General features: G+C 36.4%; 1 non-coding gene across 1 annotated transcript; it reads right to left on the minus strand.

Annotated features, from left to right (window-relative positions):
* Nucleotides 1-5,885: 5,885 nt before the first annotated feature.
* On the minus strand, nt 5,886-5,957 carry TRNAG-UCC (transfer RNA glycine (anticodon UCC)). Its single transcript has one exon. It is a non-coding gene; the product is annotated as a tRNA-Gly (tRNA).
* Between the last annotated feature and the right edge of the window lie 9,713 nt (nt 5,958-15,670).

Raw genomic sequence — 15,670 nt, forward strand, 5'->3', positions numbered from 1 at the left:
CCAATAGTCGCTGAACTTTAACGAATCAGCACTGAATTCCTAGTGAACGTATATCTCTAAGAATTAAATGCTATGTTTTAGTGCGTTAAAGCCGCTAAGAAGGTTAAAACACATTTGTTATTGGCCCTATATTTACCTAAACACATATCCTGGCATGACCTGATGGTTTGGGCGCTTAGACTCGCTAGGTGTGGAATGCTGGCTCAAATCCCATTCACAGAATATGCTCGCCTTTTATCGTGGGGGCGTTATAAACTAATGGTCAATCTCACTATTCGTTAATGAAAGTGTAGTTCAACAACGAGCGGTGGGTGTTGTTGACTAACTGTCTTCCCTTTAGTCTGTTACTGCAAAATTAACAACGGCTAGCGTAGATGGCCCTTTGATAGTTTTTCGCGAAGTTCAAGAACAAACAAAAGCAAACACTTACGCATGATAGAGTAATATCTCTTGTTTCAGAAGCAATAACAAGAAATGTTTCCAAATATAAGAGTATTAACAGTATTCTTAAAAAGATGTAGTGGACAAGTCTACCATATTTGCACTGTTTATCGCAGGCTTGTATTCTGGAAGTTCCTAAGTAGTTTCGTTCATTAATAAAACTAGAAATGACCTGAAGAAAAACTCAATATGGAGCCCGAAACGTCGTCGTTAAATGAAAAGAAGAAGTTAGAACTTTATCACGAACAATGCAAACATGTTAATTGTATTTGTAGACATTTATTGTTCATGTACCCAATATTTTTGTTTGGATTTCCGACGACGAGTTTCATTTTCATATAAAGTTTCTCTTCAGGCTATATGTATGTTCTTCAGATATATGTCTATTTAAATTAGTACCGAATTTCTCTATGGAACTACAGTGTTCTTCGTACAAAAAAACAGTTCGTTTATTCTGTCCAAATCACTTGAAATCCGTCTTCCTAAATAATGCGTTGATAACACATCCAAAAACAGTTTTGTATTTCACGACAACGTTAAGTATATTCTTAAACTTTCTGAATTTGTTAATTGATTTCCACGCCGTTGCCATGGTACCAGTAGCTGTCTTAAAAACATTATGATTACCACGTAATGTTTTTCTGATTGTCTCAGCTTTATAAAGAACTTCAAAATATTAAACACGTTAAATACGCTGGTACGTGTTGACTAATGGAAACGAAAGCCTTTTGAATCACGTGGTTCCTTGTCTTTTCATAAACTGCAAACGAAGGATGTAATACTCACTTCTTCATATAACATTTATATAAACCTCTATTACTATTATAACATAATCTTACGAACGTGATTGTAATTCCTCAAAGAGCTGCTTGAAGCGTGGGTGTGTGTCAGAAGAAAGTGACTGGGTCATTTCTTTCTACCACATTTTAAGATTTCGTGAGAGATGATTAAACGGCTTTGTCTGACCCCATCTTACTGATCTTCCAGTAACGGACATTAGGAAACATCTAATAATTACAGCAAGTGTTGACTTGAATATAGGTGCAGACATTGGCGGCTGTAAGTCTATACACTCAACCCGTTATTACGAGGGATAACTTTCCCAAAGACGGCTGTGTATGTCATGATAATAAGAAAGATATCCTCTCCTAATTGATTTCCACATAGTTACGATAAAAACAAAGGAGATAAAATGGTGTGATTGTCATTCAGTCCTTATCTTATAGACCCAGTTTCATGAATAACTTTATAGTTAGGAAATCTTTAATACAAGAATTATTCTGCCTTCTTGTCATTTAATGCTTTGATAAACGTACTCTTTCTGCTACGTATACTGTGTTTTACTGCACCGAAGCCACTAAGAAGTCTTTTAAAGTGTTTTTGTGGTTTAACGTTATTTTAACCAGCTTATAATAGTCTTTTCGTCTCATTCAATGTATATTGTTAAAACAAACTAATGATATTTAAAGGAAATTATATGGCGTTTGTAAATCGTAATATGCGAGTTATTCTGTTAAAACTTGCAAATGTTAACGTTTGATTCATTTATATTACAAGTATGAAGTGATCAGCTGTTGTAGATTTGGGAATGAATAAGTAGTTTGAATAAATTATAGTAATAACTTGTCAAACTAGCTACTAATATGTATTACGGATAAATTATTTCATTATATCTTATAGACTTCTACATATAAATTTATGTTAGAAAGCCTTCAGTTTTCTCTTTTCCTCCTGTTAATGTTTAAGTTAATAGCGTGTATATATTTGAATGTGATGTGTTACAGTGGTATAAGATGAAACAACTTTGAAAGTTGGTAAATTGTTTATACATATATTTTAATAAGAAATATTTTAAAAATATGTTTGTATGTTTCTTTAACAGTATTGGCGTTTTATGGCGCAAAGCAACTAGGCTATCTGCGCTTAAAAGTATTGAAAACTGTCGTTACATATACGTAAAAGTCTAATTTTAAATAATTGTGTGTTAAATAAACACCAGGAAAGCATACGATTTGGAGAAAAAAAGTGAAGTATATGGTGGCGATTTGTTTGTTTTTAAATTTCGCGCAAAGCTACACGAGGGCCATCTGTGCTAGCCGTCCCTAATTTAGCAGTATAAGTCTAGAAGGAAGGCAGCTAATCATCACCACCCACCCCCAACTCTTGGGCTACTCTTTTACCAACGAACCAACGAATAGTGGGATTCACCGTCACATTATATCGCCTCCACGGCTGAAAGGGCGAACATGTTTGGTACGAGGGGGATTCGAACTCGCGATCCTTAGATGACGAGTCAAACGCCTTAACCCACTTGGCCATGCCGGGCCCAGTGGGTCAGTAGTAATCTTGATGTATCATAACACTAAAAATCCCGACTATCTCTACAATTGGCACAGTACTGACTTCCTCTTATAAAGATTTTATGCTTACTAATAAAACAAATAAAATAATACTTATATATATTTAGTACTGGAAATAATTACATAAATGAACGAAAGATACACATACAAAAGTCACAAACAATAAATAATTTCACATACACAAAGGGCTGTCTCTGCAGTGCCCACAATAAGTATGAAACCCCAGTTTTTGGTTCTATAAACCCTCATACTTATTGTTGTGCCACTGACGTTAGTACAATTCAATATTACAAAAGATACGAATAAGCTTTCGAACGTGCGATTTTGTATTTGTTTTAGTGCTACCACAACTCGTACACTTATGATTATTAAGGGTCGTTCCAAACGCTTGGTATTATTCCTTTATAAATCAACCAAGTCTTTTTGTTGTCATTTGACTCCCTCAGTCTCCATATAAACCTATACAACCCTAATAACATACATGAACTGGTTTTGTGCAGGACAATCAAGGACTACGGACTCTCTTTCTAATCCTTCTGTTTATTCCATGTTTGGAATCAATGGATCTGATTTCTGAAAGACTGGATTGATGGATGATAACGTTCTTGTACTTGTTAGCAGCTAATGTGCCATCAATTTAGGGTAGACTTCCAGTACCATTGGCTGAGATTTATCCCACGCTTGTACTGGTCCTTTAGCACTAAATATGTAGGTTGACTGTGTTGTTGTTATTCGAACAAAATACTATTGATTGTCACCAGAACACTTGAATTAAGATATCTTCCACTAGCTTTTATCATCCCACTGTCTGAAGTCTGATGCCTATTTAAGCCCACTGGTTTGTTCACCTGTCCTAAGCAGTAGTTTTGGAGCATCTATTGAAATCGCTTCATGTTAATGTATACCTTACTATTCTAAATTTAAAAGTTATATCTGTACTTACAAGTACACCGTCAGCAAGATCTCTATTGCTTGTAGTGTATCACGTCGAAAGAGTATTCTGATTTAAGTAACATCGTGTTTGAAGACGCTGAGCTTTTACATGAATCGTTTCTATTATCCACAGTACCAGTTTCACAAACCATCTTCAGAGTTGATTTACAAAATCTACTGAATCACGAAATTGCATCTCAGTTAATCACATAAATTTCCTTTTGTCAGTAAAAACTTTGACTTATATTATCCTGTAGCATTTCTATCATAGTACCCACCCTACTGCTGGGGTTAGTGTGAGTGCCTGCACTTTTATAAGTATTGTGCTGATGTGGCACCTTTTGAATGGTTGAATGACAGCTAATCAGAGTGTAAGTTTCAGGATGTAACTGTACCTCTAATACAGTTCGTTTTCATGTAGAAGGAACATAAACTGGTGATTTATTTAATTTTATCCACCGATTGTATGATTGTTTCTAACGATGTAATTTACATTTAACTTTGCACTTGTAATATAATTTAACTTACTCCTTTTTTACCATATTGTTTCATTCCGATTGTTAAACACCGAGTGAGTATACATAACCTGTGATATCAGCCTTGTATAATTTTTCTATTACTCTCTTGTGGTAATTTCTACAAAATTTTGAATGTCCCAGTGCAATACTATGCTAAAATAAATTAATTGAAACTAAAATACTGTATACACAAATCTCTTCTGTGTGTGTTTTTTTTTTTTAATTACAACCTACTAACGGAGTTAAACACCAGATAACATATGTAAACTACTTAGTATTAACTTCGCCATTGTATCAAGTTCACCATAGCCAAGTGGGTTAAGGCGTTCGACTCGTAATACGAGGATCGTGGGTTCGAAACCCTGTCGCACCAAACATGCTCGCCCTTTCAACCGTGCAAACATTATAATGGTACGCTCAATTCCACTATTCGTTGGTAAAAAGATGAGCCAAAAAGTTAGCGGTGGGTTGTGATGACTAGCTGCCTTCTCTCTAGTCTTACACTGCTAAATTAGGAACGGCTAGCGCGGATAGCCCTCGTGTAACACAGTGTTTGACTTGTTTCGAGACACAAATGTTCGTGTTTTGATATAAACTTATTACTATTTGTCTGTTAAAATAAATATACATTTGTAATTTCTAGAAACAAAGAGAGATAGATACAAGTGGTCTTTATGATGAAATGTATAACTCCACTAAAATTAAACTACTGGATAGATTTTGCGCGAATTTCTATAACAAAACATATTATAATTATCTATACCTTCTATTTTGTTAGTTTTCGGACATATGTACAAAGATACGCAAGGTATATCTGCGAGCCAGGCATGGCCAGGTACTTAAGTCACTCGATTCGTAATCTGAGGGTCGCGGATTCGAATCCCCGTCACACCAAATATGCTTTCCCTTTCAGCCATGAAGACATTATAATGTGACGATCAAAACCACTATTTTTTGGTAAAAGAGAATCCCAAGAGTTGGCAGTGGGTGGTGATGACTAGCTGTCTCCGTTCTAGTCTTACACTGCTAAATTAGGGATGGCTAGCGTAGATAACCTTTCGCGAAATTCAAAAACAAACAAACAGGTCTATCTGCGCTAGCCTTCCCTAATTTTGAACTTATTGATTGAATGGAAAACAGTTGGTCAACAGCACTCACTGCCAAATTATGAGCTACAGATGTATGACCAAATAGGGAAATCAGATCGTCAATCTTATAACATGAACACAGCCCCAAATCTGGAGGCGCTTTCTTCAATTTGTTTTTCAACAATAGAACGCGCAGATAAATCCCGAAAGTCCATAATTCGGCACAGTAACAATTAGCCCAAGTTTATCCCAATATTTTATTATCAATCTTTATTAATAAACTTTGTTTAGAGAAGCCATTACTTTATTTGTCTGGATATGCAAAATCCCGTTGCTTCAAGCAAACATTTGTTATCAATACATGTATCCTTATAGTTTGGTTATTGTGTCACAGTTCGAAATATTCACCCCTAAACAACATTCGTGCGAAAACATTTGATTTGCGGTCCAATGTAGGATTCGTTTTGACAGTAGGAAGTACTGTCTTTGCATCTATCATGTAACGAAACCAGTCTTTACCTATTTACAAAACAATTATAAAATTCTGCGACGGCCGGGAATCGAACCCGGGTCAACTGCTTGGAAGGCAGCTATGCTAACCACTATACCACCGTCGCTGACATATAACTTTTTACCATTAATGTTGATATCATATTTCATATTGAATATATTAATATTAGCTACACCTTCAAATAAATGCACTACTTCAATTTATTATAAATTCACGTACAAATCGATCTTTTCAATAATATAATTTGTATACAATTTTTAATTTAACTTTGTTTGTTACGACTGTATATTTCGTGATCTACACTGTCGTGCATGCCAGACAAAATCGTGTACATCTTTTTTATTTTTCTGCGTCTCTTCCGAGTTGTGTGTTTTCTTCATTTAAAACCGGTTTTCTGCAATGTAAAACGTCTGTCCCTCTTCACAGATATTTGGGAGAACATTCATATAGCTTCTAAGTAAAATCGTTCGTTACTATAGCGGTCTGGCATGGCCAGGTGAGTTAAGGGGTGCGGCTCGTAATCCTAGGGTTGCGGGTTCGAATCGTGATCGCACCAAACATGCTCGCCTTATCAGCCGTGGGGGCGTTATAACGTGACGGTCAATTCTTCCAACCCTTGGTAAAAGAGTAGCCCAAGAGTTGGCAGTGGGTGGTGATGACTAGCTGCCTTTCCCCTTGTCTTACACTGCTAAATTAAGGACGGCTAGAGCAGATAGCCCTCGAGTAGCTGTGCGCGAAATTAAAACACAAACAATCATTGTTATAGCCTCTAAGTAAAATTTTTCTGGATTACAGAAACAAAACCCTATTCATGAAGACACATATTTAACAGTCTGACAATAGAAACTGTTTATTACGAACTAGACAGGGTAATTTCAAAAATATTTCATTTATAAGAACGTGTAAGGTAATTATAAGTTTTATAATAACTGAACAGATTATACGTTTATTGAAACGTTGTTGTTGTTTTGAATAAAGCACAAAGCTACACAATGTGCTATCTGTGCTCTGCCCATCAAGGGTATCAAAACCTGGTTATTAGCGTAGTAAGTCCGCAGACATACCGCTGAGCCACTGGGGGGCTTATTGAAACGAATATTATGGTTAATGGATGAATTAAGATAAAATAATTATTTTATACTGCAGAAAGTATTAAATAAATCCTGGTTACATTTGTACATCAGCGCCCATTAGGACCACGTTTCAGAAACTAAGCTACAAGATCTAATTTGGTAAATCTAAATTAGTTAATCTAGAGTACTGAGTGGAAACTCAGTCTTTAAATTATTCACTTAAACCTTTGTGAACCAATTTCGATTAAAAGGGCTACCTATTATAGACTCAGTTAAATTTTAACTGACAGACTAGAGCGAAGTTGGTAAAAGTGAACAGCACTCAACGCCAACTTATACCTGTATTATCAAATAGTGGATATAGATTGTCACACTTATAACACACAGACAGCCCCTAGTCTGTCAGTTAAAAATTTAAGGAACCGATTTTGTGGGTCAGCAGTAAGTCTGCTGGTTTACAACGCTAAACATCGGTTCAATACTTCTGGTGGGCGGAACATACATATCCCATTAGAGGGGACAGACGCCAATATTAGCGGGTATATGCAACATGTCTCCACTTGGCTGGTTTGGTTTGCTTTGAATTTCGCGCAAAGCTAGCCGTCTCCATTTAGCAGTGTGAGACTAGAGGGAAGGCAGCTAGTCATCACCACCCACCGCCAACTACTCTTTTACCAACAAATAGTGGGATTGCCCGTCACATTATAACGTCCACGCGACTGAAAGGGCGAGCATGTTTGGTGCGACGGTGATTCGAACCCGCGACCCTCGGATTACGAGTCGAGCGCCTTAACCCACTTGCTCATGTCGGGCCCTCCACTTGGTAATCTCAACAAGGCCAATTATGACAAGAGAAATATTGTGATGAATATAGTAAAATTGAAAATTATCACTACTTTGGACACGCAACAGAGTATCGTAGTAGCAAATCTCGTGTGATGTAACAAAACAATTATCACAATATATATATCTGTTTGCTAATGTTGGTTCTTGTAGACAAATATCTTGTACGAAATTCAATGTAGATTGGTTGAAACCATGTAATTGACCAAAATCACTAAAATTATGGGTTTATATAAATGTTGACTCCAAATAATGACGAAAGAGGGACATATTCCACATATTTTATGAACATTGATGGGACTCGTCAAAAAAATATCGTTGAACCAAATCCAGTGTGAATTGTCTGAAATACGGAGGATGAATTTCGCGCAAAGCTACACGGGGGCTATCTGCGCTAACCGTCCCTAATTTAGCAGTGTAAGACTAGAGGGAAGGCAGCTAGTCATCATCACCCACCGCCAACTCTTGAGCTACTCTTTTACCAACGAATAGTGGGATTCACCGTCACATTATAACGCCCCCACGCCTGAAAGGGCGAGCATGTTTGACGCGACGGGGATGCGAACCCGTGACCCTCAGATTACGAGTCGCACGCCTTAACACGCTTGGCCATGTCGGACCCTGAGCAATTTGAATCAAAGCACAATTTGATCCAGTTTCAAGTAAATCTGACAGAAATGAATAAAAAATGTGGTCGATTGAAAATTATTCGGGAGAAAAAGAAAGAAATAAGAAACAAGAGAAAAACAGTATGTCTGTCTGTGGACACGTAAATATATATATAAAAATAAAAATACATTTCAAACGAAAGAGACATTGACACTTCCTGTACAGAAGTTACCATTATCCAAAAATATTTCATTTAGGTTTGTTTGTTTGTTTTTGAATTTCGCGCAAAGCTACTCGAAGGCTATCTGCGCTAGCCCTCCCTAATTTATCAGTGTAAGACTAGAGGGAAGGCAGCTAGTCATCATCACCGACCGCCAACTCGTGGGCTACTCTTTTTTACCATCAAATAGTAGGATTGATTGTCACATTATAACGCCCCCACGGCTGGGAGGGCGAGCATGTTTGGTGCGACCGGGATTCGAACCCGCGACCGTCGGATTACGAGTCGAATGCCTTAACACGCTTTTAATTTAGGCTAAGAAGTTAACGTTTTCTAAAAATCTAATTAAATAGAGGGTGTTTTAATTTCTGCAACCAGAAAAAAATAGATTTTGATCACTAGCGTCACAGTCATTTCCCATAATTACGTGTGTTTTAATTTACCAATACGAAAATACATAAAAAACAGGCTATCGGCTGCTAGGATTTCCTAGTTTTAATAAAACAATTTAGGGTTAAACTATGCGTATAGTAAGATGAATCATTATCAGTAAGTTCTCACAATCTGTGGCTGATAAGCAATAGACGAGACTTTACGTATAATAATTCGTTTTCTTTAATTTTCATAATGTTACAGACGTAATTTATTCGATCTTTCATATACATTAAACGTACTAAATTGTTAGTTATTAAGTGTCAGTATTAACCACTAAGTTACAAATATATACCTTTTGAAGTATTTCTAACGAAACAATTTTAAATGCGAGTTCAGAATATTCATACATCGTTTTGGCAGCGTAGCAAGTGTTTTGCTGCAGTGTTGCCGCCATTTTAATTAGGGTTTGTGTTGAATTTCGCACAAAGTTACACGAGGGTTATCTGCGCTAGCCGTCCCTAATTTAGCAGTGTAAGACTAGAGAGAAGGCAGCTAGTCATCACCACCCACCGTCAACTCTTGGGTTACTCTTTTACCAACGAATACTAGGATTGACCGACACATTATAACGCTCTCACTGCTGAAATGGCGAGCATATTTGGTGCGACGGGATTCGAACCCGCGACCCTCAGATTACGAGTGGAACGCTTTAACCCACCTGGCCATGCCGGGCTTTAATTATGGATTGTACCTATGATATTAAAGAAAAGAGGAATAGAACAGGATAAAGGTCTTCATGATGACGAGAAACTCACTTCGACGTTCTTAGGTCATTTTCAGGTTAATTTTTCGTTGCTCGTGATGACGTTGTTCTTGGCCTTATTAGTAAAAATGTTAATACCCATACCAGTCGTCCTGAGATATATTTTTACGACAAAGATCTTATTAATAAATCAAAGAAGAAAGGTTAAATATTCTAATATTGTTTTGTTGTTACTTGCATATCAGAACTTCGTATCTTAACATCCATTCGCTGACCAGTGGAAACATAGCACCTGGTGTGATTACTGTTGCAGATTGGAAAACCAACTAACCAAAAGTATCAAAGCCGTTTTCTGATTTTTTATCTTGATGCAAACGAATTCGAAAAAAAAATCTTACTACATCGTGAACAATTCTCAAACATTTTTGTCTGATTTGTTTTATTTCTTTTGTGCTTATGTTTTGTTAAGATTTTTTTTCCGACCACGTATAGGCCTAAAATATTCAGTTGTGGTTGCTAGTGTATGTGTGTGTGTGCGCGCAAGCATTGCTACTGCAGTATTGTCACAGTGGTTTTACGTATGGAATTTAAAGTATGCACATATATCAACATTTGCTCATACTAGAATCTGTAATATTTAACATCACCAGCTCGAAAGTAAATATATTTCAGAATTAAATATTCCTTGCACAAGCTTTGTAATTATTTATCAAAAGATTTACCGTGAATAGCATGTGATAGCCTTAAGCAGAGATGTGCCTGGAAAGAAAAAAAAACAAAAAACCACTGACGTTTTGATATGTCAGGTTTAAGACAACGAACTGTTCGAAGCTCTGAGCAATGCACTATTGATTCACTGAATTCATTAAAAGGAATGTTGTTGTTTTTTTTTTATCTCGCATTTGAATTCAAGTATATCAATAGTAGGCGTTATTAGTATCATTGAAGAACGTGCGTAGGAATCAAAGTTTCCTCGCTATTGTGGAAGAGGAAATTACATTAAACACATCCAGATGCACACATTATACGTTTATGTACACAATATATCGACACATGCACATTCGTCATATGCGTAAAAACAAACAGCATTACACATTCCAATATCACCAAGTTCGTATGCATATTTATTGTGGCGGGCCTGGGCCCCTGCTTGCCCCCACCCCCCACCCCATGCTCTTGCAAGCCCTTGCTATTTATTCACTCGTAACGCTCGTTTGTTTTAATCTTTAAATCTGACCACCACATCATATGTAGTCATTGCTAATGACGTGTTCTTCAAAAAACGTGCGTATTGGGGTTTACTCGATTGTCTGTGTGCAGAATTACTGTCTAGTTATCGTGAGGCTGAGAGAAACAATTTTATTTTCATTGTGTATTTCCCATCTAAAACAATGTTTTACAGTAAAGTAACCGTAAGCTAACAGTAATTTACAGTTATCCAATATTTTACAGTGTAGGAGCCCAAGGTGTATTTGAACGAGTGAAGTGAAGCAATGTGCGCCCCAGGGGCGCCTATTATGGCCGGGGACCAGTACTTACCCTAGGGTCCTGGAAACTCTTGTATACTGAATTAAGTTTCATGGATTGTCTTGATTTTTGTGAGAGTAATTTTCCTAATTATGATGCAGTTTTTTACTGAATCAGATGAAAAGTGAGGGGACCGGGTCCCCTCTTCCTCAGAGTGAACTATTACTACCTCCTTTTGTTTTTTTGACTGACATTAATACTAGCGACGCCTTTTTTGTGTGATATATTTATATCGTAAAATAATAAATTATTAATGAATTACTGAAAAAACAAATATAATTAAAATGTCATTGACGTAATGCGTCCATTTGGACCAGCGCAGCTGATTCGTCCGTTTTTGTTGTTTTTTTTTCGGATCTGAGATTCCAGTTTTTATTTATTGTAATAATAATAACTTGCTTACATTTTGAAAAACTAGATTTATAAAATACTGTACATTATGGACAATTCCAGGGGCGTAGCCAGCACTAAAGAGTTGAGGGGGCTTTACACCCCCAAAAAAGTGGAATTTTTATTCTACACAGAATTTAAGTAACTTACGTGAAGGTCAAGTAGTTTAAAAAAAAATCAGAAGATAATGGACTTTATGGACTTTTCGAAAATATTGAAGTGGTCATTTTACAGTAATTTCAGACGTTCCTGATCTTTACTGTAGTGTTACTGTGTTATACCGAACTTTGAACTGTTATACCTCTCGAAACGAAGGGTTAAATATAACCAACGACTTCCAATATAAAATAAACCACAAACGAGATCATCTTCAAATTATTTAAATGGATTTGTATTCACTGATTCCCACCTTTCCTAATTTTGAATTACATACTGATAAAAGAGAGGGCAACCAGTTAGCAGCTCCCTACGATCCACCGTTCACGTCAGTAGAATCACTGTCACACTTGTAACACACACATTCCCATGGTGATGGTACAGCGGTATGTATACGGATTCAGAACGCTAAAATCGGGAATTCTATTCCCCTCGGTGGTCTCAGCAGATAGACCGATGTGGCTTTGCTATGAGAACACACACACACACACGCAAGCACATACACAGCTTAAAGTGAGGAGAATGGTTTGTAGTAATACACGTTGTAAAACTCACACATCGGATCCAAAATCCAGAGTTCTATCACAGGATCAAACTGTAATCGATTATTCTTAACTTGGATAATAAAAATAACTTGTCGATACTATAATGTTAAGCTTAACTTTAAGAATTAATAAGATAAATCATTTTGATTAAGAAAAACGAAAATCTAGTGTAACAGCGATACAAGAGCTGTAAATATACCACCGATTGTAGACTGTTCGTTTTTAAGAAATGCATGTATTTTTTATCTTTAAGATATAGCGTCTCCTGGTGGATGTTCGGTAAATTTATGGACTAGCAATGCTAAAATCTAGGGCTTAGTTCTCTGCTGTAGGCAGAGCAGATAGTCCATTCTGTAGCTTTGCGGTAAAACAAGATTTGATGTAATATTTTTGCTTGATTCTGTTTTTTTCTTTGTAGTTGAGCACAAAGCTTCACAATGCTCAATCTGTGTTATATCTACTACGAATATCCAAATTCAGAGGACTTACCACTGTACCACTAGAGTGAGTAATTTTATCTGAAGTTACAGAACCTAGAAAAAATGGTATTTTAGTTTCAAGATCTTTTGTTGATTTTGTTACTTAGCTATGACGTCATAAATGCTTCTTTGACTTTAATATGACCCTTGGAGTACTTTAAATAAATATAAAATAGTGAAAAGACTATAGTAGTCATTATTTTGAGAATTCTTGCTTAATTTCAAATAATAACAAATAGTTTTATGTATTTGAACCGCACTGAGATAAATTCGGTTTTCCTTAAACTTTCGTTTAGTTTTAAGTGAAAGATTACTCTCTGAAAATGCCAGCTATATATTGCTACTTACATGAAAGGCAGAGTGAAGTTTACTTTTATATCTTTGAAACTCTGAATAAAAGTAAAATTCACTCTGCCTTTCATGTAAATAGCAATATATAGTTGGAATTCTCAGAGAGTAAACTTTGACTTAAAACTAAACGAAAGTTAAGATGATTACTTTTATATAAGGAATGAAAACTACAAAACTGATATCTGCAACCTGTACTTGCTTCTTTTTGAAATAAATTTATTTGCACACTCACTGATACACGTCGCATAATTATATTGTTTTATTCTAAAATTTAAGTTGGTGACATTTTATAATGTTTTCAAAATCTTCTCAAGTAATGTACAAATACAAAGTGAATTATAAGTATTTCAGAACTCCAATGGCTCAGTGGTAAGATTGAAGGATTATAACACTAAAAAACACCCGGTATTATTGTGGGCACAGCACAGATAGCCCGCTGTGTAGCTTTGTGCTTAACTACAATCAAGAAAGTCTTCCAGTTTCATTTCTATTTTTCTTCAGTGTTTTACGTTCTTCAATAATACTGAACACAAAGCGAAGATTCTTTAATAAGATTTAGTATCTTCTGTAGCCCTTTTTATTTGTGAAAGAAAGCGTGAATATTTAATTAGAAAAGACTGAAAAGCTCGCTCAGGATATGTCGCTGATAATCGATACGTTCTTTTGGTTGTTACTCAACTGGTGGAGAAATCGTGGTTTCCGTTGCTCTGCTTCATCCGTTTCCTTGCTGTCTGTTCAAGAGGCTCTTCAACAGAAATCTCTCCCATGACGCTCGTTTCCTACTGATCTTATTCATTGTGGGACTTAAACTGATCTCCCCCCCTCACATAACTCATCATGTTTTACATCTTCCCCTTCCCCCTCACATAACTCATCATGTTTTACATCTAACCCTTCCCCCTCACATAACTCATCATGTTTTACATCTTACCCTATTCATTCTCCCTCACATAACTCATTATGTTTTACATCTACCCCTTCCCCCTCACATAACTTATCATGTTTTACATCTACCCCTTCCCCCTCACATAACTCATCATGTTTTACATCTTACCCTATTCATTCCCCCTCACATAACTCATTATGTTTTACATCTACCCTTCCTGTTTTGACAGTAGGAAATACTGTCTTTGCATCTATTATGTAACGAAACCAGTCTTTACCTATTTACAAAACAATTATAAAATTATGCGACGGCCGGGAATCGAACCCGGGTCACTATACCACCGTCGCTGACATGTAAGTCGTTACCACTAATGTTGATATCATATTTTATATTGAATATATAATATTAGCTATACCTTTAAATAAATGTACTAATTCAGTTTATTATAAATTCACGTACAAATCGATATTTTCAATAATATAATTTGTATATAATTTTTAATTTAACTTTGTTTGTTACGACTGTATATTTCGTGATCTACACTGTCATGCATGCCAGACAAAATCGTGTACATCTCTTTTATTTTTCTGCGTCTCCTACGAGTTGTGTGTTTTCTTCATTTAAAACCGGTTTTCTACAATGTACAACGTCTGTCCCCTCTAATGGGCTATGTATGTTCCACCCACCAGAAGTATTGAACCGATGTTTAGCGTTGTAAACCTGCAGACTTACTGCTGAGCCACAAAATCAGTTCCTTAAATTTTTAACTGACAGACTAGAGCGAGGACAGCTAGTGAACAGCACTCACCGCCAACTTATACCTGTATTACCAAATAGTGGAAATAGATTGTCACACTTATAACACACAGACAGCCCCAAAGTGCTAGGAACTTTATTTAATTTTTTTTTCAATATCAAAACACAAACATAAATCCTGAAGGTCCGTGGTTCGAAATATTGGATAAATAAAACAGTTTAACAGAAACAAGACAGTTTACACAAACAGGTAACAAGCTGGGAATAGAAAATATTTGTTGTTGAATTCGACAGAGCATTTCTAAAATTTGAATGAATACACACTCATTTTAGAAATTACTAATGGCGTGTTTAGAAAACAAAACCTAGTGAAAAGTAGGACTAATAAGTACACTTTGCGTTATCGATCCACAATGGCTTAGTTTGTTTGTTTGTTTGTTTTGAATTTGGCGCAAAGCTACTCGAGGGCTATCTGCGCTAGCCGTCCCTAATTTAGCAGTGTAAGACTAGAGGGAAGGCAGCTAGTCCTCACCATCCACCGCCAACTCTTGGGCTACTTTTTTACCAACGAATAGTGGGATTGATCGTCACATTATAACGCCCCCACGTCTGAAAGGGTAAGCATGTTTGGTGCAACCGGGATTCGAACCCGCGACCCTCGGATTACGAATCGAACGCCTTAACACGCTTGGCCATGCCGGGCCCTCGCCACAGTATCAGGCCCGCTCAATAAATATTTTCTATTGCCAGCTTGTTACTTGTTTGTGTGAACTGTGTTGTTTCTGTTAAACTGTTTTATTTATCCAATATTTCGAACCATGGACCTTCAGGATTTATGTTTGCGTT

This window comes from Tachypleus tridentatus, chromosome 6 (assembly GCF_004210375.1).
Source record: "Tachypleus tridentatus isolate NWPU-2018 chromosome 6, ASM421037v1, whole genome shotgun sequence".
NCBI classification, from domain to species: Eukaryota; Metazoa; Arthropoda; class Merostomata; order Xiphosura; family Limulidae; genus Tachypleus; species Tachypleus tridentatus.